At 43.2% G+C, this 23388-nt stretch overlaps 1 long non-coding RNA gene across 1 annotated transcript; it reads right to left on the bottom strand.

The window, feature by feature from the left end:
* Positions 1-467: 467 nt before the first annotated feature.
* LOC309538949 lies at positions 468-5183 on the bottom strand. The gene is made up of 2 exons (XR_014222539.1): positions 5145-5183; positions 468-886 (listed from the first exon to the last, which is right to left on the bottom strand). It is a non-coding gene; the product is annotated as an uncharacterized lncRNA (long non-coding RNA).
* Positions 5184-23388: the final 18205 nt, after the last annotated feature.

The following is a 23388-nucleotide window of genomic DNA, read 5'->3' on the forward strand; positions in this document are numbered from 1 at the left end:
AAATAACACGAAATGTTGTTTCAAACATTAGCGGGTGTAATCTGGTCTTTGAAGTGAGAAATACAAGGCTGCATTCTACATGTTTAAGATGTAGCTCTTTAATGTAGCTATCAGGGTTCCCCCGCACTGCCTATTTTGACAAGGCTCTTGGCTTATTCTGTGCACCAAATGTTGAGGTGAGGGGGCACAGTGTTTTTGAAAGGAGTATGCTATGCAGCTGAAATGAGATAACGGAATCATTGCAATTGTAGGAGTTTGCACGAAGGCCTCTGGATTGCATATGTGAAATCGCCTCTCGAAATTGCTTAGTTCAAATTGTAACATTTTTGACTCTCTGGATAGTTGTTTGAAATCAAAGGGTTGCGGAGAACAAATATAGCTCTTTCACATACAGTCCAATCTCACGATGCAGTCTGCTCACTGGAAAGTCGTCCCTCCACGAATAGAGAGTCTCTCAAAACAATATATTTGATTTAATGTATGTCATTTTTGCAAATGCTGGTTTTATTTGATACCTTATAATCAAGCACCTTAGAACTGCAAACCTGACAGGAAAGCAGGCAACATTTATCTCAGTGTGTGGGACTCCCTAGCAGACGACTGTAGTTCCTGGAGACAGACAGGTTTGTATCCGCAGCAGTGACCAGAGGAGGAATGACCACTGGGAGGAGCGCAGAAAGAAAAAATGCAATCGTATACCTGCATCAGCACAACCGGACACCTTCATCTGCCCCAGCTGCAACAAAACTTGTCTCTCCCATATAGGTCTCCACAGCCACAGCAGGCGCTGCAATTCTCCAATGGTTGGGATTTCACTCCTGAAAGTGCAATCGTCCATTGTCACCCAAGACAGATGGATGCCAGCAGCAAATAACTACAGTTCACACTGCATTTAAAAAGAGAAAGAGAAAGAGGAAAAGGTTAAAAACAAAAACACAAGTGCAGGGAGGTCATTGGACAACAGTCCATTGTGCTTGGGATATTATTTTCAGATCTGCTGCAAAGAGCTGTGGAGATTTTAAAAGATATGTGTAGTGAGTAGAAGGAGACTGGGGTTGGGGCTCATTTCACCCCATTTTGGTCTTGTTGGCACTTGACCATAGGAGTTTTCCTTCCTCTTCTGTCTGGTTTATCCCATTGCACTCATTTAAGTCATATTTTGTGCAAGCATTTTGCATAAGCACACACATTTCAGTGCTTTTCAATGTATTTACTAGAAAAATATGCACTTCAATGCATTTTTATATATTTATTTTTGGCACACCTTTTTTGCACCGACAATGTATTGTAAGATCCGGAGAACAGCACAATCTGCTTGGGAGTCACTGCCCCATCCAAAATCAAGTTTGGAACATCACATTGGTCCGTCACTGCAAAAAGCAGAACATATATATCCTTCCTCTATCTCTGTTTTTGGACTGTGATGTGACCAGGCTTGCGGTTCTTTTCTCCTCCTTAAAAATCCCCAAACTGTAAAATGTGGGTGCACAAATGAAATCTGTTTTTGCATCCCTTGGAATTATGGTCAGCTTTTCCAACACAATATTCTCTCAGCAGCCTTTTTCACACAGAAGAGATGAAGGAGGGATTTCCCCAAGTCCCCTTTGTTTAAACTCTTTCTGGTTCCATTAAGGGTCCTTTCCAAATGACAAGACACCCTTTTTTCCACGTGAAATGAGAAGAAAGGAGGAGTGGGGTTACAGCAGAGAATAGGGAGAAGCTTCATTCATTAGCCATGCACTTGAGGGAGAAAACTTTCTGGTTTTTCAGAAGGGGCTACTGAGACAAGCCACAAAGTTGCCAGAAACAAGGTTTGGTTTCCCTGTGCATGACCATTACAGTGTTGTGACTTGGTGTGCCAAAGCCATCGTGATTTTAATCATTTTCAGTCCACTGACCAATTGTGCAGATGCTCTATTGCACCTCAGACATCTGATATATTATTCTGTTTCAAGTCATCTTCTGGAAAACCAGTGCAGATTGAGCCAAGAGGCGATATGCTGAAATGTAGTAGCCTCATTCACACAAGCAGGTACTGTGTCATGTAGGGTTGCCATGTGTCTTCTTTTTCCAGGGCATGTCCTCTTTTTCAGGGCTAAAATTTTTGTCTGGGTGGATTTTTAAAATTTGCCAAAATGTCTCTGGCTATACTTTCTGGATGAGACATAGACATAACTGGCAGCTGAAGACTTGCTTTCCCCTTCTCTTCTGCCCCTCTCAGCAATATATCACAGCTTCTATAGCTTACATATAGTAGGGGTATTTAAAATGATAGTTACCATGGTCCTCTGTGGCGTTCGTACAAAGCTCCCGGTCGTTCCATGGACTATTGACCTGTACACCACTGCTTATTCTTACACTGCCACCAACCAGGTTTCTTCTGGTGAAATACTGAGTCTCAGTTAGGTTGTAAAGTCAACAACGAAGATTAAAGTTTACTGAAGAACAAACAAGTTTAAATATATTCAGAACGGTTTCTCATATGCGCTCCCTTAACTAGATGTGGCACCATCTCACACTGTCACACTCTTCTCTCTCAGTTCTACCCATGTCTATCACTATAGCTGTCACAATGGCTATGTTTGTCTTACTGGCTCTGTTTGACTCTGACTCCTCTATATCCCAATGGTAAAACCCCTGGGCTCAGCCTCAAAACCAGGAAGGCTCCGCCTCTGAGCTTTCTCATTGGTCAATCTACATCAACCATTTCCATCCCTCTGTACAAACAAAATCACAAGGAATGGGCAAACGCCACATCCTCTTTTTTGCCCTTCAAAATATGGCAACCCTAGAAAGGAGAATAAAGGGGATATGGGGTGGTCTTCACCACATGTCAGAGGTAGGCAACACTTCTCAGCCACCTTCACTTCTGAGCTACCTTTGGGACCAAAGACAAACGTGGGTGTTCCAATAAATGTATTTTTTACCTTTGTACATGTTTTTACACACACACACACACACACACACACACACACACACTCCTCTATCCAGTATTATCAGCATTCAAGGACACATTCCAGCCAGTCAAACTCAAAAATGTTCTAGGAGATTCAGTGAGAAGACTGGGGAGAGAAAGTGTGACTGGAGAGAAGTGTGGGGTGAGTCCCAAGGACCAGATAGATAGGTTTGAGGGAATGCTGTTGGCTTCTGATCCTGAAGTTCCATACGCCTGACATAACTGATCACTACAAAAGGGTTGTGGTGTGTAAGCCCTGTTAAATAGTGGAAAAGGTGGACGAAGGACACAGCTCTGTTGGATTCACAGCTCTTTATTGCAGCAGTTAGAACTGTTCCTGGAATCAGACTGACTGCAACCTAGCTGGCTGCTTTATATAATACTAAGTAACTTGAAACAGTAACAACTCACAACTAGTTAACCAATCAGGAGCGACAGTTTTCAATCCTTCATTTACATACTGGTGGCCCTGAGTGAGGACTGCCACTAATCTTAATACATAACACGCCCCAACTAGCCTGGCGTGTGAGGCTCTGAATAATAATAATAAGAAGAAGAGTTTGGATTTGATATCCCGCCTTTCACTCCCCTTCAGGAGTCTCAAAGCGGCTAACATTCTCCTTTCCCTTCCTCCCCCACAACAAACACTCTGTGAGGTGAGTGGGGCTGAGAGACTTCAAAGAAGTGTGACTGGCCCAAGGTCACCCAGCAGCTGCATGTGGAGGAGCGGAGACACGAACCCGGTTTCCCAGATTACGTGACTACCGCTCTTAACCACTACACCACAGAGAGCTAAGAGGAGTCAGTTGGGAGAGAGGAGCCTTTCTCTTTTCACAGACCCGGTTTCAATTTGTGTGGAATGTGTGAATGGTAAAAGGAAATGGGGTATGAGTTTTCCTTTAACGTTGCTTCCATTTCTAAAGATTCTACTCAGTGCTGTTTTTCTAGAAAAAGAGGGGGTGGAACTCACCATAAATAATACTTCCCTCATTCACCTAGAATGGCAATGGAGCCCACCTGAGAGATACCAGAACTGAGTTCCAGTGAGTTCCTGCTGGGGGGAAAAGCCCTGATTCTACTCTGCCTGCAAAGTGGCTGCTCAGTCTTCACCATATATGCCCTTTTGGGCACAATGTTAATTCTCAAGGTTTGGAATTTAAGATGAAGAGAAGAAATGCCCTTTGCAAAGGTGGAAACAGCAGCCGTGGCCTAGAGAGGCTATATGTCAAACCCATGTTATCGCTCCATAGAGAGTGTCACTGTAGTGACATGGTAATGTATGATTTCAAGGGTAATGGGTATAAAGCATTCTACAAAGGTTAAAAAGTTGCCGTTGCCCATGATTGCTTAAATTATTTCAGAATAGAACCTGTTTCGGGTACCTGGAGGCAATATGTTACATCAATGCTTCTCACCATGTGGGTCTCTCTGGGGCTATTTATTCTGATTGAAAGCATATGTCTGCTTTTCGATAACCCCAATCAGAAATATCACTTGTCTGGAATATTGTAAATGACCAGTCTTATAAATGGTGTATAAATACCACCAGCACCATGTCTAGATCATACTGCCCCTACTCTATAGTGCATGCATACAACATACATGTAGTTTTCATTGTGCCTTCAAGATGTTGTCTCCAGGTGAGTGCTCTTTTGAAAGATGCATGATAGTGGTTTTCATACTTTGTCCCATGTCAGGGATGGGTCAAAGGAGGAATGGTGGAGACTGCCTCGCCAGCGTGACCCTCCCAGGGAGGAGGAAGAGGAAGACAGTTTAGATTTAGAACAGGGGGTTGAGGGAGGAAGCAGCTCAGAGACAGATGAGGGGGAAAGTTGAGAAATCATGGGAGAGCCAGAACAACCCCTGGCTGACATGTTGTCATTAGAAAGCATTCCAGACCCTCCATCTCCCAGAACCCAGAGAGCCTTAAAAGTAGGAGAGCAAAGAGCTAAAAAACACTTATCTTCTACTTCTTGGTTATTTTTTCAAATACAGAGAAAAAGCTGCTACAGAGTGGAGAAAGGAAATGTATGAATCGGTCCCAAAGTCACACATAAAGTCGATGGGTACAGGGTTGTGAATGTATATCTATTGGCTTCAATTTGATGGGTTACTAACTGGCAAACCAATCTAAAATGTTTCCCCAACAGTAAAAGTTAATACATCCCCAAATAAAATTATTCATCACCTACTATGCAGATCCATCTTGACAGGGCTGAGATGCAGTCTGTTTGATAACTGCTTTTGACTTTACCAAGACTTAAAGCATATCCCCTTTGTGACATCACACATGACATCAGAATGGCATGTTTGCATTCAACCTAGACCATCTCCATGCCAACAGCAATGGCTAGTAAACTTCTGCAACCAAGTAACCATCAACCTGACTACCCAGTTAGTTCTGTCTGGGCTATTGAATGTTCATTTTTTTGCTCTTATAATGAAAGCCTGAAGAAGAGCTGTGTATAATCTGAAAACCTGCTTCCACTGTTAAAGACAACTATTTGTCAGGGACTGGGCAGAGGAGGAACAGTGGAGACCTCCTCCCCATCCTGACGCTTCCAGGGAGGAGGAAGAGGAAGACAGTTTAGATTTACAACACGGGATTGAGGAAGGTCACAGCCCAGAAGCAGATGAGGGGGAAAGTTGGGAAATTATGGGAGAGCCAGAGCAACACCTGGCTGACATGTTGTCATTAGAAAGCATCCCAGACCACCATCTCCCAGAACCCAGTAAGCCTTAAAAGTAGGAGAGCAAAGAGCTCAAAGACAGAGGGCATGTAGCAGCACCCATAGAGGAGACGAAGAGAATGATGAATGAGGAAGTGGGAGAGATGGGGGTGTGTGGAGATTCACTTGGGACAATGCCATTATCCAAGAGACTGGGTTCTATAGCCTCTCTTTATAAATATTGATTTTAAAAGGACCGTAAGAAACCTTCCCTTGTCTTTATACTTTCCTGGACAACCACCTGGGAGTTGCTCACAGCACCCTAACATCCCAGAGAGCCTGGGAAATTAAAGGATTCTTTGGAAGCATGACTCATGATTGCTAAATGAGAATATCATTAAAGGAGGGCAAGTTTCCCTAGTCTCAATGGTGGCACCAGGGCAGGACTTTGGGGCCGAGGTCTAGAATTAGCAGAGGTGGCTGGGCTGAGGGTGGAAAAAACTTAGCAATATAGGCTTCCCACAATTTGAAATAAGCTATTTACATAAGCATATAAACAGAGGAATCCTTGGAGGACCATTATGTCCACAGTCTAACATGATCTAAATGCCCCACTGCCTGAAAATACTCATTGTGGATGCAACCATTTCAAGCAGAAACAACACTGTGGGGAATCAATGTCGAGGCCTAGTCAATGACCAACTTGAATAAAATATTGGGAGGGAGCAGGTGAATCCCGCCCTGCGTAACTGATCACATGACATGGTACATGAACACCATTTGAATGGCAATGCCAATCAAATTGGGAAGGAGCCGACTCCCTCAAATATTATATTGGGGCTACCTTGGAAGGTGACCAGGAAACTACAACTAATCCAGAATGTGGCAGCTAGACTGGTGACTGGGAATGGCTGCCAAAACCATATAACATCAGTCCTGAAAGACCTACATTGGCTCCCAGTACATTTCTGAGCACAATTCAAAGTGTTGGTGCTGACCTTTAAAGTCCTAAATGGCCTCAGACCTGAAGGAGCGTCTCCACCCCTATTGTTCTGCCTGGACACTGAGGTCCAGCGCCAAGGGCCTTCTGGCGGTTCCCTCCCTGCAAGAAGCAAAGTTACAGGGAACTGGGCAGAGGGCCTTCTTGGTAGTGGTGCCCAGCCTGTGGAACATCCTCCCATCAGATATCAAAGAAATAAACAACTATTTGATATTTAGAAGATATCTGAATGCAACCCTGTTTAGGGAAGTTCTTAATGACTGATGTTTTAATGTATTTTTAATCACTTGTTGGAAGCTGCCCAGAGTAGCTGGGGAAACCCAGCCAGATGGGCAGGGTAAAAATTATTATTATTATTATTATTATTATTATTATTATTATTATTATTATTAACAAAGAGTTGACTCCTATGTCAATGAATCTCATGTGTTGAGTATGCAAATTAGAACATGTCACAGAATCCTATGCAATGCACTGGTAAAGGTAAAGGGACCCCTGACCATTAGGTCCAGTCATGGCCGACTCTGGGGTTGGGGCGCTCATCTCGCTTTATTGGCCAAGGGAGCCGGCGTACAGCTTCCGGATCATGTGGCCAGCATGACTAAGCCACTTCTGGCGAACCAGAGCAGCGCACGGAAATGCCGTTTACCTTCCCGCCAGAGCGGTACCTATTTATCTACTTGCACTTTGAGGTGCTTTCAAACTGCTAGGTTGGCAGGATCAGGGACCGAGCAATGGGAGCTCACCCCGTTGCAGGGATTTGAACCACCAACCTTCTGATCAGCAAGTCCTAGGCTCTGTGGTTTAACCCACAGCGCCACCTGCGTCCCTTAATGCACTGGTATTTCATAGCAAATAATGTAGGTGTTATTCAGCAGGTACGCACGTTCTCTGGTCACTATAAATAGGCATCAATAGGCCTTGAGGAAAGTGTGTACCTCAATAGGCAATATACTAGATAATATACAAGATTAGGAAGATTAGGGAACTGGGCACAATTCCCTCTTTGTGGACAGATTTTGTACACATTCTGCCTCAGGAGAATGAGCACAATGGCCAGTTGTTGTTGTTGTGATTTCCCATTCAACACACCCTATCTCTCCCTTGCACACAGAAATTCATAGACATTAAGCCTGTTAATACTACACAGCAAGCAAAGGTTATGAAGAGTTGTAAAGTAAACACAATATTTAATGCTATAATTATGAAGTGAAGAAATAGCTGCAGATTCCTTTTTCTCAAATGTGGCTCTAACCATATGCTGTTCTAACCATATGCTGTTGAGATATATATATATATATATATATATATATATATATATATATATATATATATATGCAGGTTTTGGTGTCTTCGGGTGTCTTCCCGTGTAAGAGTCGGGGTGTCTGTGCGACGTTTCGACGAGGTCTCACTCGTCATCTTCAGGCTGGTGCTTTCGGCTTCTTGTTACTGGAACAGAGCAGAATCTGGTGTTTGAGTTCCTATAAATACTGTGGAGGGGTGTGGTGTATAGCCTCCAACGTTCTGGGCAGAGAGGAAGTTCCTAGATTAGTGTGTCTTTTCTTCTTTTGTTCCTTAATTACTTGAGGGATATCTTGAGTGATTTCATGAGTGATATTCTGAATACCACTGGGTGGGTCATTAAGTGTAGATTAGTTGCTTGACCTCTTGAGCTTGTGAAGAGTTTTTCTGAGAAGATGGCTGTGCTGCATTTAGTTGTGCTCTGGCTTGGCTTCGTGTATAGGGGCGAGCTGTGGTTTTGTGCCTTGTGCCTTGTGTCAGCCAGCCAAGCCAGAGCACAACTAAATGCAGCACAGCCATCTTCTCAGAAAAACTCTTCACAAGCTCAAGAGGTCAAGACACAAAAGCTTTAGCAACTAATCTACACTTAATGACCCACCCAGTGGTATTCAGAATATCACTCATGAAATCACTCAAGATATCCCTCAAGTAATTAAGGAACAAAAGAAGAAAAGGCACACTAATCTAGGAACTTCCTCTCTGCCCAGAACGTTGGAGGCTATACACCACACCCCTCCACAGTATTTATAGGAACTCAAACACCAGATTCTGCTCTGTTCCAGTAACAAGAAGCCGAAAGCACCAGCCTGAAGATGACGAGTGAGACCTCGTCGAAACGTCGCACAGACACCCCGACTCTTACACGGGAAGACACCCGAAGACACCAAAACCTGCATTCCTGTACCCGTGAAAATCTACGAAAGCAAATATATATATATATATATATATATCTCCAGTCAAGAAACAGAGTAAGGGTACAATAAATTTACATTAAGCACTTTCAGATATCATTGTTTTCCAGGGAGAGGGGATGCTGAGCACCTGCTCACTTTCCCTCTGAATTCAATTGACTTTTGTTGCTGATTGCCAGACAGATTTTCCCATCTGTCAAAATGGAGAAATCCTCAGGTTGCTGTACACAAAAGGTGGAAGCTATAAGGCAGTTGAAACATAACTGGGATACTTGCAGAGATGCCAGTGAACTGAGTGCCCTTCTCCCTGATGTGTGTACCGTCTCCCTAACTCTATGGGATTTCCCCCTTGTTCCCCTTGATTAAAGAGGTAGAAACATAGCTGTCAAGCGTCCCTTATTTGAAGGGACAGTCCCTTATTCCAGTGCCATGTCCCGCTGCTGCCCCTTATTGATGGATGTCCCTTAAATGTCCCTTAAATGATGTCCCTTTAATTTCAAAGGAAGCAGCTCCTCTCCCTCCCTCCCTGCCGGCCAGGGAGGAGGGAGGCTCCAACTGTGTTGCTTTGCTGTGTTGCTCACCCAATAATAAGTCTAAGAACGACTGGGGGGGTGGAGCTTGCATGCCTTGTGTGTGACTAGTTAATGCAAGTTGAGGGGGTTTTTGAATGCTTGACGCCATTTTGTTGCACGTGCTGCTGCAAACTTTGCAGTGCAAAGCCAGGCCAGGGAGCCATCTTAAGTTGAGGCTGCATAGGCCTTGTGGTGCATGTGATTCAGATTCTATTCAGTTGAACCTCTGAAAGTTGGTTGGACAGTGTTCTCGAAGCCACCAGCATGAGTTTGTCCAGACTGCAGGAGGACAGGAAGACTGGAGTGCCTGGAACAGGTGAGGCTGCAGGTCCCTTATTTTGGCTGCTGGTCCCTTATTTTCAAATCTGTAAGTTGACAGCTATGGGTGGAAAGGAAGCATCACCATTTTTCCGGCCCTGGAAACAAAGGGGGAATAATTCCTCATGCAACCTACAATGTCCATCTGCAGCAGCGATGCACAACTCAGATCATTCTAAGTCACTGCTACTTATTGGGAGGAATAGAGGGCCAGGCAAGAGGTGGGGAAGTTGATGCTTTGAAAATACACCTCAGGCGCATAGAAAGTTGCCTTATAATGAGTCAGACCATTGATCCACCTGGCTCAGTATTGTCCACACTGAGGGCTCATCCACACTTCAATGTAGGCCGTGTTTTCTAGACACACGTCAGAGAGGTTTTTTCTTCTGTCTTGCCACTTTTCCTGGGGAAACCATCTGTCTATCGCTGATTTGGAACAAATGTCAGTTGGGTCGTCTGCGGATTGTCATTTGTTCCGATTCAGTGGTAAACAGCTGGTTTCCCCAGTAAAAGTGGCAAGACAGAAGAAAAGAAACCTCTCAGACCTGTGTCTAGAAAACAAGGGGCAAATTGAAGAAAACATGGAGGAGGAGGAGTTTGGATTTTATATCCTGCTTTATCGCTACCCTAAGGAGTCTCAAAGTGGCTAACATTCTCATTTCCCTTCCTCCCCCACAACAAACACTCTGTGAGGTCAGTGAGGCTGAGAGACTTCAGAGAAGTGTGACTAGCCCAAGGTCACCCAGCAGCTGTAGGTGGAGGAGCGGAGACACGAACCCGGTTCACCAGATTATAAGTCTACCGCTCTTAACCACTACACCACAATGGCTCTCATGAGACAAACATGTTTGGCAGCAGCTCTTCAACATTTCAGCTGAGAGTCTCTCCCAGCCCTGCCTGGAGATGACAGGAATTAAATCTGGGACTATCTTAAAAGGCTTGTTGAAAAAGGAAGTTCTTTCAAGAAATGTCAAAAAGAAAACAGAGGTAGTGTCTGGGTGATCTCACATATATAACAAGAGCGAGTTCCAATGATTATGTGCTGTCAAATGAAAGAACTGGCTCCTAAATGTGCAGAATAGACCACCTGAGGAGATGGTTTGCAGGAGGCCCTCTCCTGTAGAGCATAGTGATCACTTGGGTATATGACAATCTTTTAGGTATCCCGCAATGAAGCTATGGGTAAAATATTTATTGAGGATTTCCTATGTTTCCAATAATAATTACACCTTCAAATCCCATGATGCCCATAACATTAACGAAAACACCAGGTGCAAACAAGATCCTTCTGCCTTCTGCTTGTTTTCAGGAGATAATGGAATGAAATTTAACGGTTTTCTTTTTTTTAACTCCATAGAAATTTGGATGAAAATAGGTGCGTCCTTTTTAACAACAACAAAACAACAACAAGAATTTTATTATTTATACCCCACTCATCTGTGTGGGTTGCCCCAGCCACTCTGAGTGGCTTCTGACATGTATAAAAACACTAAACTTTTTAAAAAACTTCCCTATACAGGTCTGCCTTGAGATGTCTCTAAAGGTTGTATAGTTACTTATCTTCTTGGCTTGGGGGGTGGGTCGTATAACTCCATAGGCTCCAACATTTTGCCAATGAAAATAGGGGTGTCCTAAGTAAAAGCAGGATATTCCAGGATCAAAACGGAAGTCATCCCAATTTACACTCTTAGATATGATGCTGCACCAGCCCTCAAATCATCAGGTTGTAGCACGTGTTCCATGGCCTAATGCTGCTCCCGCCTGCTCCCTCTTCTTGGCACACACAGCCAGCCCCACAGCTCTCAGTTTCTTTCCTGAGGTGTCACAGCTGCATCTGAAGGGCCATGCTCAAAAACATAACCTTAGCAGCAAAGCACACCGCTGCGATATAATCCTGTAATCATCCTGGCAACTTCCGACTGATTGTTTAATGGGTTAAATCACATTAAGCAGCAGTAGGAATGGAAGCAGAACTGTGCATAATTGATATAAATAGCTATATGAACAGGCATACAGTAATACTGTTAGGATTTCTCATTATTGCAGGTCATTAGACAGTGATATGTTAAGCAGTTCGCCTCTGCAATTTGACACCTCTCAGAAATGTGCAGGAAACTTAGCTGAAGGGTTGTACCAAACCGGGTTTTACGCAAAGTAGATCCGTTGAAATTAATGAACCTAAGTTAGTCACATTCAGTAACTTCAATGGGTCTACTCTGAGTAGGATTAGCATTGGCACAACCCTAACAGCTTGATCCAAACCCAAGATCCACCAGAATGAGCAAGCGTGGAACAGAGTGATCTTGGCGTATGCTGGCATAAGTCATCCTGGCTCTGCCAAAATCCAGCATCATCTGAGCTCTGTGAGGGCAGCTTTCTCCTGACTGGAGTGCAGTGTTTGAGGACTGGGACATTCACAGGGAAACCAAAATGCTTGTTTACAAAGCTATGGTACTACCAACCTTACTGTATGCTTGTGAAACATGGACCACTTATAAACACCATCTCCAACTCCTCAAAAAATTCCATCAACAGTATCTCCGAAAAATTTTACACATCACCTGAGAAGACAGACGAACTAATGCCAGTGTACTGGAAGAAGCAAAGATAACTAGTGTCAAAGCAAGGATTCTTCAGCATCAACTTCGTTGGATAGGTCATGTTGTGTGGATGCCTGACTGTCATCTTCCAAAGCAATTACAGTGGTACCTCAGGTTACATGCACTTCAGGTTACATACGCTTCAGGTTACAGACTCTACTAACCCAGAAATATTAACTTGGGTTAAGAACCTTGCTTCAGGATGAGAACAGAAATCGTGCAGCGGCAGTGCAGCGGCAGCAGGAGGCCCCATTAGCTAAAGTGGTGCTTCAGGTTAAGAACAGTTTCAGGTTAAGAACGGACCTCCAGAACGAATTAAGTACTTAACCTGAGGTACCACTGTACCCTATTCCAAACTTAAAAATGGAAACTGTACTGCTGATGGTCAACAAAAGAGGTTCAAATACTCTCTCAAGGCAAATCTAAAAAAAAAATGTAGTATGAACACCAACAACTGGGAAACATTGGTCTGCGAGCTCTCCAATTGGAGAACAGCCTTTACCAAAGGTGTCATGGATTTTGAAGACGCTCAGACTCAGGACAAAAGAGAGAAGCGTGCTAAGAGGAAGGCATGCTTGGCAAACCCTCACCATGATCAACTCTCACCTGGAAACCCATGTCCCCACTGTGGAAGGACGTGTGGATCCAGAAGTGGCCTCCACAGTCACTTACAGACTCATTTTTAAAACTGTGTTTATGCAAGACAATCTTACTTGGCTATGAGTGATCATCAAAGAAGGTAGTGTAATGTAAACAGGCACAAGTCTTTGAAGGAGGTATTATGGGGCCTGGAAGGGATAAGATAGAACAAAGAGCTATAACTTCTACCTATTCCAAACCTCTTTCAGCTCAGTCATATGACCTGGCAGCCAGACAAAAAGGGTGGTGTAAGTCAAACTCTATTTTAAAGGCTTGGTTTCCTTCTCCCAGGCTCAAATACCTGTGTAAAAATGGCCATTTAAGTTGCTTTCTCTTCACTGTGCTATTAATTCTAAATCATCTCTGTTTAATTAGTAATGTTTCTAGTCTTGGCAATGTAGATTCAATCCGGGGATTGGGGTGCTGCTCTTCAGCTCTTTGCTGTTGGCAAAGTGGTCCCTGGTGGATAATTAGAGATTCCTTAGGAATTCAATATTTGTGAATTCTGGTATGATGAACTGACCTGATCAACACCTCCTGAACTGATGCACAGATCGCTTATCCACTGGCTTTCACTCTCCCTGTATTTTTCAACTCATGTCTCTAAATCTGTTTAGAAATGTGTGTTTTGCAGGAGAGCGCATTTAGCGAAGCACATTTTTTTGCAGGAACGAGCCAGTGGTTGTGCCAATTGACCCAATGGTTGGGGATGATCTGAGCTTCAGTCTAGCAGCATCTAGAGGTCACTACTTTGGCTGCCCCTGTTGTAAACATATGTTATTTCTATATCATGTTAATTCACATGGATTTTGCTGAATAATTTTGCTGAAGATTTTCCATTTTTGTCAGCGGCAGAGCTTCATGTTCTGGCACTGGGGGTAGAGAACAGGTGGGGGCATGGCTGGCATATGTCCCAGGAGACGTGGCATGCCACCTGGGGATGTGGCGCCCAGCACGGGGGGGGGGCAGCCGCAATGACATCCCACCAGGGTTGTGGTGCTGGGGGCGGTGCGCTCCCCCCCTCTTCCTCCACCAGTGATTTTTGTTAGGTTGCTGAAAATTGTGTTGTCTCCCTCACAGAACTACAGTTCACAACTTTTCAGATACAACTTTGGCAAAGTTGTTGAGTTTTTCGAGCTATTTTAAAGGAAATTCGCCAAAACCTATGCTTCTGACAAATGCCCATATTTCCCCTGACATATAAGGAATTTACTTCTGGATACTGCTTCTGACTGCCGAAACCTGGCTATATCTGGGAAATTCCAGACATATAGCAACCGTATTATACACGAGGTTTTGGGATGCAATCCATATCCGATTGAAATCAACAGCAAACTCCACATTATTTATCAGGACCCATATGCTGTTTTGGGGGTGAGAATTGTGGGTGCATAGAGTAGTAACTAGATTTTGCATGCTGAACTTACCAAAAAATAAAAAATAAATCCCAAACAGGCATTACAGTTCAAATACCAATTTGAACAAAAATAACCAGAACAGGCCTGCACGACTTGTGATCTACCAAGCTAAGTGCAACCTGCCAGCCATGTATTGTGGCATGACTAGCAGTGGAAAATGTGCTGGGCAGAGACACCCACCTGACCTCCCAGCAGATTAGTTGTTGCTGCTTACCAAAAGGATAAGGGGAGGGGTAAGGGAAGGTGGTAGCACGGTAGGTGCAGTGCAAACGCCTAAGTGAAGCCAATCCTGCAGTCCTTTCAATGTGTTTGCACCATGCTACCTTCCCCACTGCCTCACCCATCTCCCTCCGGCAAGAGGCATTGACTCACCTGCCAGGAACTCAGGTAAGTCCCTTCCCCCTACAATGCCATCCACTACAGAATGTGACAACGATCCTATAGACCAGCAGTTCTCAACCTGTGGGTCCCCAGATGTTGTTGGACTGCAACTCCCATCTTCCCTAGCTAGCAAGGCCAGAGCTCGGGGATGATGGGAGTTGTAGTCCAACAACATCTGGGGATTCACGGGTTGAGAACCGCTGCTATAGACAAATCCTATTTTTGTAGTCACCAGCAAAAAGCAAAAAATGCAATGCAATACAAAGCAAAAACAAAAAAACAAGAGGTTTATCAAAATGAAGAAGAGTTTGGATTTGATATCCCGCTTTATCACTACCCGAGGAGTCTCAAAGCGGCTAACATTCTCCTTTCCCTTCCTCCCCCACAACAAACACTCTGTGAGGTGAGTGGGGCTGAGAGACTTCAGAAAAGTGTGACTAGCCCAAGGTCACCCAGCAGCTGCATGTGGAGGAGCGGGGAAGCGAACCCAGTTCACCAGATTACGAGTCTACCGCTCTTAGCCACTACACCACACTAATGAGCAAACAGGATATTTGTGAGGGCCAGGCAAAGAAAATCCTCGTTTTTAAAAGAGAGATCTTCCATTTGTCACCCTTTAGTGCCATCTAAACTTGACTGCTTAGGTGGGCTACTTAACCCTAATGGTGGAGTCAGCCATGTTGGTGGGTTGCCTTTGCCTTGGTGATGGCTCTCACAGTATTGTGCATGCCTGAGCCTAAAGAATGTTCCCATTGAAGTCAGGTCAGTGTTGTATATTGGGTGTTTTTCACTTTGATTTCTATTTTCCCCTGCCTCTCTCTAATAATGAAACTGGATGAATGATCACCAGAAAATGCTCCAGAGGAGGATAAACAGATAAAACGTTGTTCCCAAACAATGTAATTACAAATGTGGTCTCATAGGAGGAACGTGCCTGAGCTTTGATTTCACGGATGGTTGGGATTTGAGATGATAGGGGGAAATGTGCTGGCGTGTCCTAAAAGGTCTCTTCCACATAACATGGACTTTGTCCTGTAATGTGCCAGAAAGGCTGAAAACGAAGGGAGGGGGAGAGACACTCACTTAACCTAAGACTCTGTCCTTGGCTTTTCATTTAAGCCTTTCAAAGTTATTTGCCTTACAGCCTATGTAACATGGTGATTATACGTGCCTCAAGCCTGAATGAGGATAGGCGCAGGGGATGCCGTATCCTAGTGCCTCTCCATCTTGTTAATTTTTTGTTTTTTTATTTTAATTCACATGCCTCAAAGAGTTTTGCTAGAGCAGATAAAAGCCTGATCCACAGATATTAAAGCAACAAGGAGGGGCAAAACTCCACACTCTCCCCTCAAACTTGCATTGGCTGTATATCAAAACAAAACTAATGTTTTGGAAATAACAGAGCAGCTTCTTCAAAGTGGTGTAGTTAGTTATTTCTCTCCCACACCCGATAGGGTTGTCAGTAGGAAGATTTAATGTCCTTTCTATAAGCCAAGTGAGCCTGTGAGAAGCAGCTTCAGTTCTTCTGAGCGATGGTGATCTGGCTTGCATGGAATGCTATGTATGTCCAAGCCTTTGAAGGAAAAACAGAATTCTGCATTGTAATAAATCAAATTCTGCAATAAGGGAAGGTGAATTCTGTTGCGCTTCGAGGCCCCCAAGCCCTTCCCCTGAAAATAACTTCACACTGACACGTACTTTTAGTTTAAGTTATTGGGCAAAATTTAGGCCACAACTTTATTGATTACAGCAAAGAGAGTTGTATTGGCTTAGGCACTGGCAACAGACCGCAACTGACTTCCACCTCTCTGGCTGGAAGTCTGAAAGGGTAAACACCAAACGAGGGAGCAACATCAATGAAGACCAGCGAAGCTCACCCTGGGGTTCCTGTGGTCCTGGCATGGCCCTAGCCCCTCAAGCGGACTTCGGACGAGATCCAGGACCCCCAGATTGCTTTACCAGAATACCCTTATTCATGGAGGGGCAGGTGATGGCCGCACCTCCCCTCCCACACACTTCAATAAGCCAATGCCTAACTGCCAAACCTTACAAAGTTGTGACGATTGCTAAGGGAGTAGGCAAAAACCAAGTGGCTACAGCCAATCTGCCAAATGGAAAAACTTCCTACCCAGCCCCTGCTCCAAAGCAGGCGACCCAATCCAAAGCAAGGCCGAAGCAGCAAAACCTACAAATAGGGACGGGAGAGTGGGTATTTGGCAGCGCGAAGCAAGTGCCCCCAGTTACGGCATGCTGCCAGTTTTGTAGGCCCCAGGAATCGCGCCGACCACCCCAATTGGCCCAAACAGCATGGCGCGATCCTGGGGCCTAACGGTTAAGGCTTGGGCCACGCCCGGCAACAAGTCTCCTAGTGGGGGTGCCTTAGGGGCCCGCGCGCAACCAGGACCCTCATTAAGGAGGATCCCATTTCTCATTATTCACAGTGGAACAGACTCTCTCAGAAGATGGTGGACTGTCCTTCATTGGAGGTTCTTAAGCCTGTCATGGACGCTTTAGTTGAGATCCCTGCATTGCAGGAGGTTGGACCCAATGGCCCTTAGGGTCCCTTCCAACTCTACAATTTTATGATTTATCACACTGGCATTATATTTTTCTTATTTTGACTATATATGGAAAGAAGAAGCAGATGTCTTGTTAGTGGGCCCCTTGCTGGGGTGTGCTTCCCCAACAATGTCCAACCATGCAGCAGACCCTGTGTCCATTCAAACTCATGTCATACACAGTAGATCTATGGATTAGTGAGTCAATCATAGGGTGTTCTATTGGGCATGAGTGAATGTGACTCAATGTTTTACGATAGGCCCTGAGGCTGCAAAGAAAAATCATGACCCTATGAATTAAAGGTGGGGAGATAATATTCCAAGCTTAATGATCTGCAGTTGAGTCAATTCCAAGAGCTGATGGTGAAAAGTATGAGAACTGAGGAGAACATGGTAACAATGCTGTAGATTGGAGTGTTGTTGGTGTAGATTCACTGCTAAAAAGCCACTTCCGAGCTGGAGAGGAGGTGGGGTTGCGGGCTTCATGCCCTTCCCCCGACATGCATGGGGGCTGGCTTGCAGCCCCCGCGAGAGCAGGGGAATCCACGGATGCATCATCTCCCTTGCGAGCCAATCGGCTGGCCTGGGAGGCGTGGCCCGTGCTATTTAGGGCTGGCGTGGCCAAGGATTTCCCTCTTTCTCTGCTCCAGCGCCCCAGTTGCTCCAGTTTCCCACTCTCCCACCCTTTAGGTTTGGCTCTTTGACATTGCTATGGACTTTGGTTGGTCGCCGTCAAGGGGCCTGGTAGGAATTTTTTCCACTTGGCAAATTGGCACCAGCCGTTTGGTTTTTCACTTACCTCGTAGCAAATCATCACAACTTCCTTGGCGTTGGTGGTTAGGCATTGTTAAGGGTATTGTTATGCAGATGAGTGGGTGGGAGGAAGCGCCATCACCTTTCCCCATATCAAAGGGTGGTCCGGTAAAGGATTCCAGGGGGCGTGACCTTGTCCTAAGCCTATGGAGGTGTGGGCCTAAGGCACGCCCCCGAGCGGTGACCCCGGGGGAGCTCCTAGTTGATGTACATCAGCAGGACTCCCCCTACTGGTGGTTAACCCTTGCCGGTCTTCAAGCAATCAGACTGAAGCTGGTAATCAATAAAGTTGTGGCCTATTTTTGCCCATTAACCTAAAATACTGGTGTCTTGTGTCTTTATTTCCAAGGGGGAGACGGGATCTCGCCACGCAATATACTAGTCCAGATGCTCAGCGGCACGGGTGCCTGGAGCAAGACTTCAGGCATTCTCACCTGATTGTGAAAATATATAAGATTTGGAACATATTTTTAAACAAAACTGACAACAGTAAAAAAAAAAATGAATTAGATTTGGAAAGACACGTAACAGTGAAGAAGGCAGTGCCATTATTAAAAATAATCATTCTGCTCTTCTCTCTGCCAGTATCTACTGTCCCCAAACAGGAACCCAGAATACTCCTCAACGCAGCAGTTGACATTGACTGAAAGCTCCTGCACATTCTTCTACCATGTCAGAAAGCAAATCTATCTATCACAGCCGATGACATAAAACAAAGCGGTAAAGAAGTAATGGGAGTTCTCATGCAATCCCTTGGGATTGCTCTTTAAAATCTTCCTTAAAATCTTTACTGCTGATTTGAGAGCCCTATAAGAGGAGGGCAGTGACAGATCACAAGAGGAGATATTAACATCCCAACAGTTGGTGGCTTTGTGCCAGTGGGTCTGCTGGCGTTACTGGCGCTCCTGATCTGCTGCTTCTCTTTTGCTCTTTTTCGTATATTTGCACATCTCTTTCGGCCCATTAGAACAAATGAAACTAGTGCAACCTTGTGGCAATCAGAGTTGCAGGGATAAAATAAGTTGATGGCATTTGGACTATAACAGTAGATAGAATTAAAACTTTTCTCCTTGACATATGCAGTGTATTTTTTCAATGTGTGTATATTCTATCATGCAATCTCCCACCTGTATTCTAAACTTGTGGTAGAGTCCAATGAAGATTGTACCATATGCTGTCTCTGTACATCTGAACAAGCTCAAACACATCTCTTTTTTTGTATTACAATTCATTCCAACAGATATTTCAGAAGTTTTTTTTTTTAAAAAAAATATCTCATTTTTTTCAGTTTGGGCATCTTGTTTGAATGGACTTCTTGTTTTAGTAAGCTTTCCTGTTTGGTTAATGTTTGAATTAATACTTAAACCCAACTAAGAATTTAAAATCCTTTATGCAGTTACGTTGAGAATCCATATAGATAAATCCATATAGATAGTTTACATTTCATAGCGTACGTTTTCAGTGGTACAATGGGGGTTTGCATAACTCCATACGCTCCAACATTTATCCAATGAAAATAGGGAGCTTTAAATGTTGAAATTTTAGCAATCAAAAAGTTCTATTTTGCGACCTAAGGATCAGATAAACTATCAAAACCATTGGATTATAATTACATTGAAAGATTATAATTACATCAGTAACCCTAGTTTTTATCAACAGACTATATTATAGGGGTTGATGTGAATGTTTTTCAATATGTCCAAATCTGATTTATAGTTTTAGATATATGTATGCAACTAGGCAAATCTCCAGGCCCTGATGGACTCACCTCCAAGTACTACAGGATGTTAAAAGACTACTTGATACAACCATTAACGGAGGTTTGCAACCAGATTATGGGGGGAGGGAGGGCACCAGATACGTGGAAAGAAGCATTCATCACACTGATACCTAAAGTGGAAACTGAAAAGACTCAACTTAAGAACTACCGCCCCATCTCACTCCTAAACGTGGATTACAAAATATTTGCGGATGTTTTGGCTAATAGATTTAAAAAAGTACTAAATGAAGTAATCCATAAGGACCAAGCAGGCTTTCTCCCAGGTAGACATTTGTTTGATAATACCAGGAATATTATCGACATTCTGGAACTTTTACAAACAAATATTAACACCAAAGCAGTGTTAATTTTTATTGATGCGGAGAAGGCCTTTGACAACATCTCTTGGAAATTTATGAAGAAAAACCTGGAAGGGATGGGAGTGGGAAGGGGGTTTGAGAATGGAATAGAGGCAATCTATTCAGAACAAAAAGCTAAGTTGATAGTGAACAATGTGGTGACAGAAGAACTTTATATTGAAAAAGGAACACGCCAGGGGTGCCCCCTATCCCCTCTGTTGTTTATTTCAGTCCTGGAGGTTTTGCTGAATATGATAAGGGAGGATCGGCAGGTACAAGGAATACGGGTCGGAGCGAAACAATATAAACTGAAAGTATTTGCAGATGACTTGGTTTTAACATTACAGGAGCCAGAACCTAGTACAAAAAGAGTTTTGGAATTGATTCAGAAATTTGGTCGGGTGGCGGGTTTTAAGCTGAACAAACAAAAAACTAAGGTGTTAGGGAAAAACTTGACGGTTACTGAAACAGAGGGGTTTCAGAAGGAAACAGAACTAAACATTGTTAAAAAAGTGAAATACCTGGGGGTCAATCTGTCTTCTAAGAATTTGAATCTATTTAAAGATAATTATGAAAAATGTTGGTCAGAAGTCAAAAAAGATCTAGAAATTTGGTCAAGATTGAAATTATCCTTGTTAGGCCGAATTGCAGCTATAAAAATGAACGTTTTGCCAAAAATGTTGTTTTTGTTTCAAGCCTTGCAGGTCGTGGACAGAGTGGAATGTTTCGGAAAGTGGCAGAGGGATATTTCTAGGTTTGTTTGGCAGGGCAAAAAGCCCCGAATAAAGTTTAAAATACTAACTGATGCAAAGGAGAGAGGGGGGTTTGCCCTGCCGGACTTAAGGTTATATTATGAAGCTGCGGCCTTCTGCTGGATGAAAGATTGGATCTTATTGGAAAACACTGATGTCCTAGATCTGGAAGGCTTCAACAATTCGTTAGGTTGGCATGCGTATTTGTGGTATGACAAGGGGAAAACACATGGAATGTTCAAAAACCATATTGTCAGAAAAGCAATATATATGGTCTGGAAAAAACACAAAGACTTATTGGAAAGTAAAACTCCGAGGTGGATTTCACCAATAGAGGCCAAAGCTCGGAAAACATCCAATATGGAGGCATATTGGCCGAAATATTGGGAAATAATAGAAAACATTGGAGGTAATTGGAGGTTGCAGAGCTTTGAAAAATTAAAGGTGCAAAATTGGCTACACTATGCCCAAATTAATGAGGTTTTTAAGCTAGATAAAAAAATAGGATTCCAGGTGGAAAAATCGAAACTTGAGACAGAGTTGTTAGAACCAAAGACCAAGGTATTATCGAGAATGTACAACTTGCTGCTTAAATGGAATACTCAGGATGAGACAGTTAAATCAGCCATGATAAAATGGGCTCAAGACATTGGTTACAACATTATGTCTGAGGACTGGGAAAGGTTATGGACCACCGGTATGAAATTTACGGCATGTAATGCCTTGAAAGAAAATATTATGAAAATGGTATACAGGTGGTACATGACCCCAGTCAAGCTCGCTAAGATATACCATTTGTCTGACAATAAATGTTGGAAATGTAAGGAGGCTGAAGGGACATTCTTTCACCTCTGGTGGACTTGTCCAAGATTGAAGGCCTTTTGGGAAATGATCTATAACGAGTTAAAAAAGGTGTTCAAGTACACCTTCCCCAAGAAACCAGAGGCCTTCCTTCTGGGCATTGTCGGCCAGAAGGTGTTAAAAAAGGATAGAACTTTTTTTATGTATGCTACAACAGCAGCAAGAATTCTTATCGCCAAGCATTGGAAGATCCAAGATTTGCCCACACTGGAGGATTGGCAGACGCAATTGATGAACTACATGGAACTGGCCGAGATGACTGCAAGGATCCGAGACTTGGGAGAAGAGGCAATGGAGGAGGACTGGAAAAAATTTAAAGACTATTTGCAAAAGTATTATAAGTTGTATGAAACATAAGACGACGTATGATTTGGAACGTTAGCCCCAGCAATGAAATTTAATGATTTATGAAATTGATAACATTTGTGAAAGAATCAAAGTTTAAATGGGTAAAAATGACATCAGGTTATATCTTTAGAGTAAATGGAGAATAAGAGATTTAAACTTAAATTGTAACTAAAAATATAAAGAAACACACGAAATAAGGGTATAATTTGCTGATAACTTTATTATCAAGAATGCATTATGTGGGAGATGTGGGGAAGTCCAATGGAAATTTGAAATAAGTTGTTGAAATGGATGTGATTCTCTGTTCTTTTTTCTTTTTTTCTTTTATTCTGCTTTTTCTTTTGTTCTCTCTGTAATTTGGAAAAAATGCAATAAAAATTATTATAAAAAAAATAAAAAAAAATATAGTTTTAGATATATGTAATTTATCAGATGTACGTGCTGAGCTGCCTCTCATTTCAGTGCTAGTATTAAGCAACACCACTCAAAGAATCTTTAGTGGTTTGGTTATTTTTACATAATCTGCTATGTACAGTACATTTCTAATGCAAAATGGCCAATTCATGGCCTCGAGGAAAAGTCAAAACTCCAGAAGGCCAGTTTTAATTTCTGTCATTGTTTGGGATTTAGGGATTTGCTATCTGTCAGGCGAATATAAGGGGCTAGCTGTAGACACAGGTTATGTCCATCTGGAGTCTTTCTCAATATTCTAATAGCATCTCCACTTTTCAGCCAGCCTTTGGTTCCACTCCAAATCTCTATTTGTAACTTGATTTGCATACAGAAGTAATGTGTGCACCAGTTTCCCCCATTCCTTTCAACTATGTTTATAGAGGAATGGATATATGTGTCTGTATGTGTCCTTTTCAATGACATGAAAGAATACATTAGATAAGCAGGAGGTCTTGGTATGCAGTGGAATCACGTAGGTTAGAGCCCAAACATCAGACTCTTTGTCAAGAATAGATTGCCAAGGTGCTGAATGACATTATGCAGACTTGTTCTTGTGTTTTACACCTAGTCCAGAACACATGCCATTGAAGAGGAATAGATCAACAAGAGTGACGCTCTAGGAATGCATGTTCAAATGGAGAGAGCTAGCTTTTCAACATAAAAAGTGAAGGTTGAAAAGCAGCTTTGGGGATTACTAAAAGGATTATTGTAAGCGTTCT

This window comes from Podarcis vaucheri (genome assembly GCF_965113315.1).
Source record: "Podarcis vaucheri genome assembly, chromosome: 8".
NCBI lineage: Eukaryota > Metazoa > Chordata > Lepidosauria > Squamata > Lacertidae > Podarcis > Podarcis vaucheri.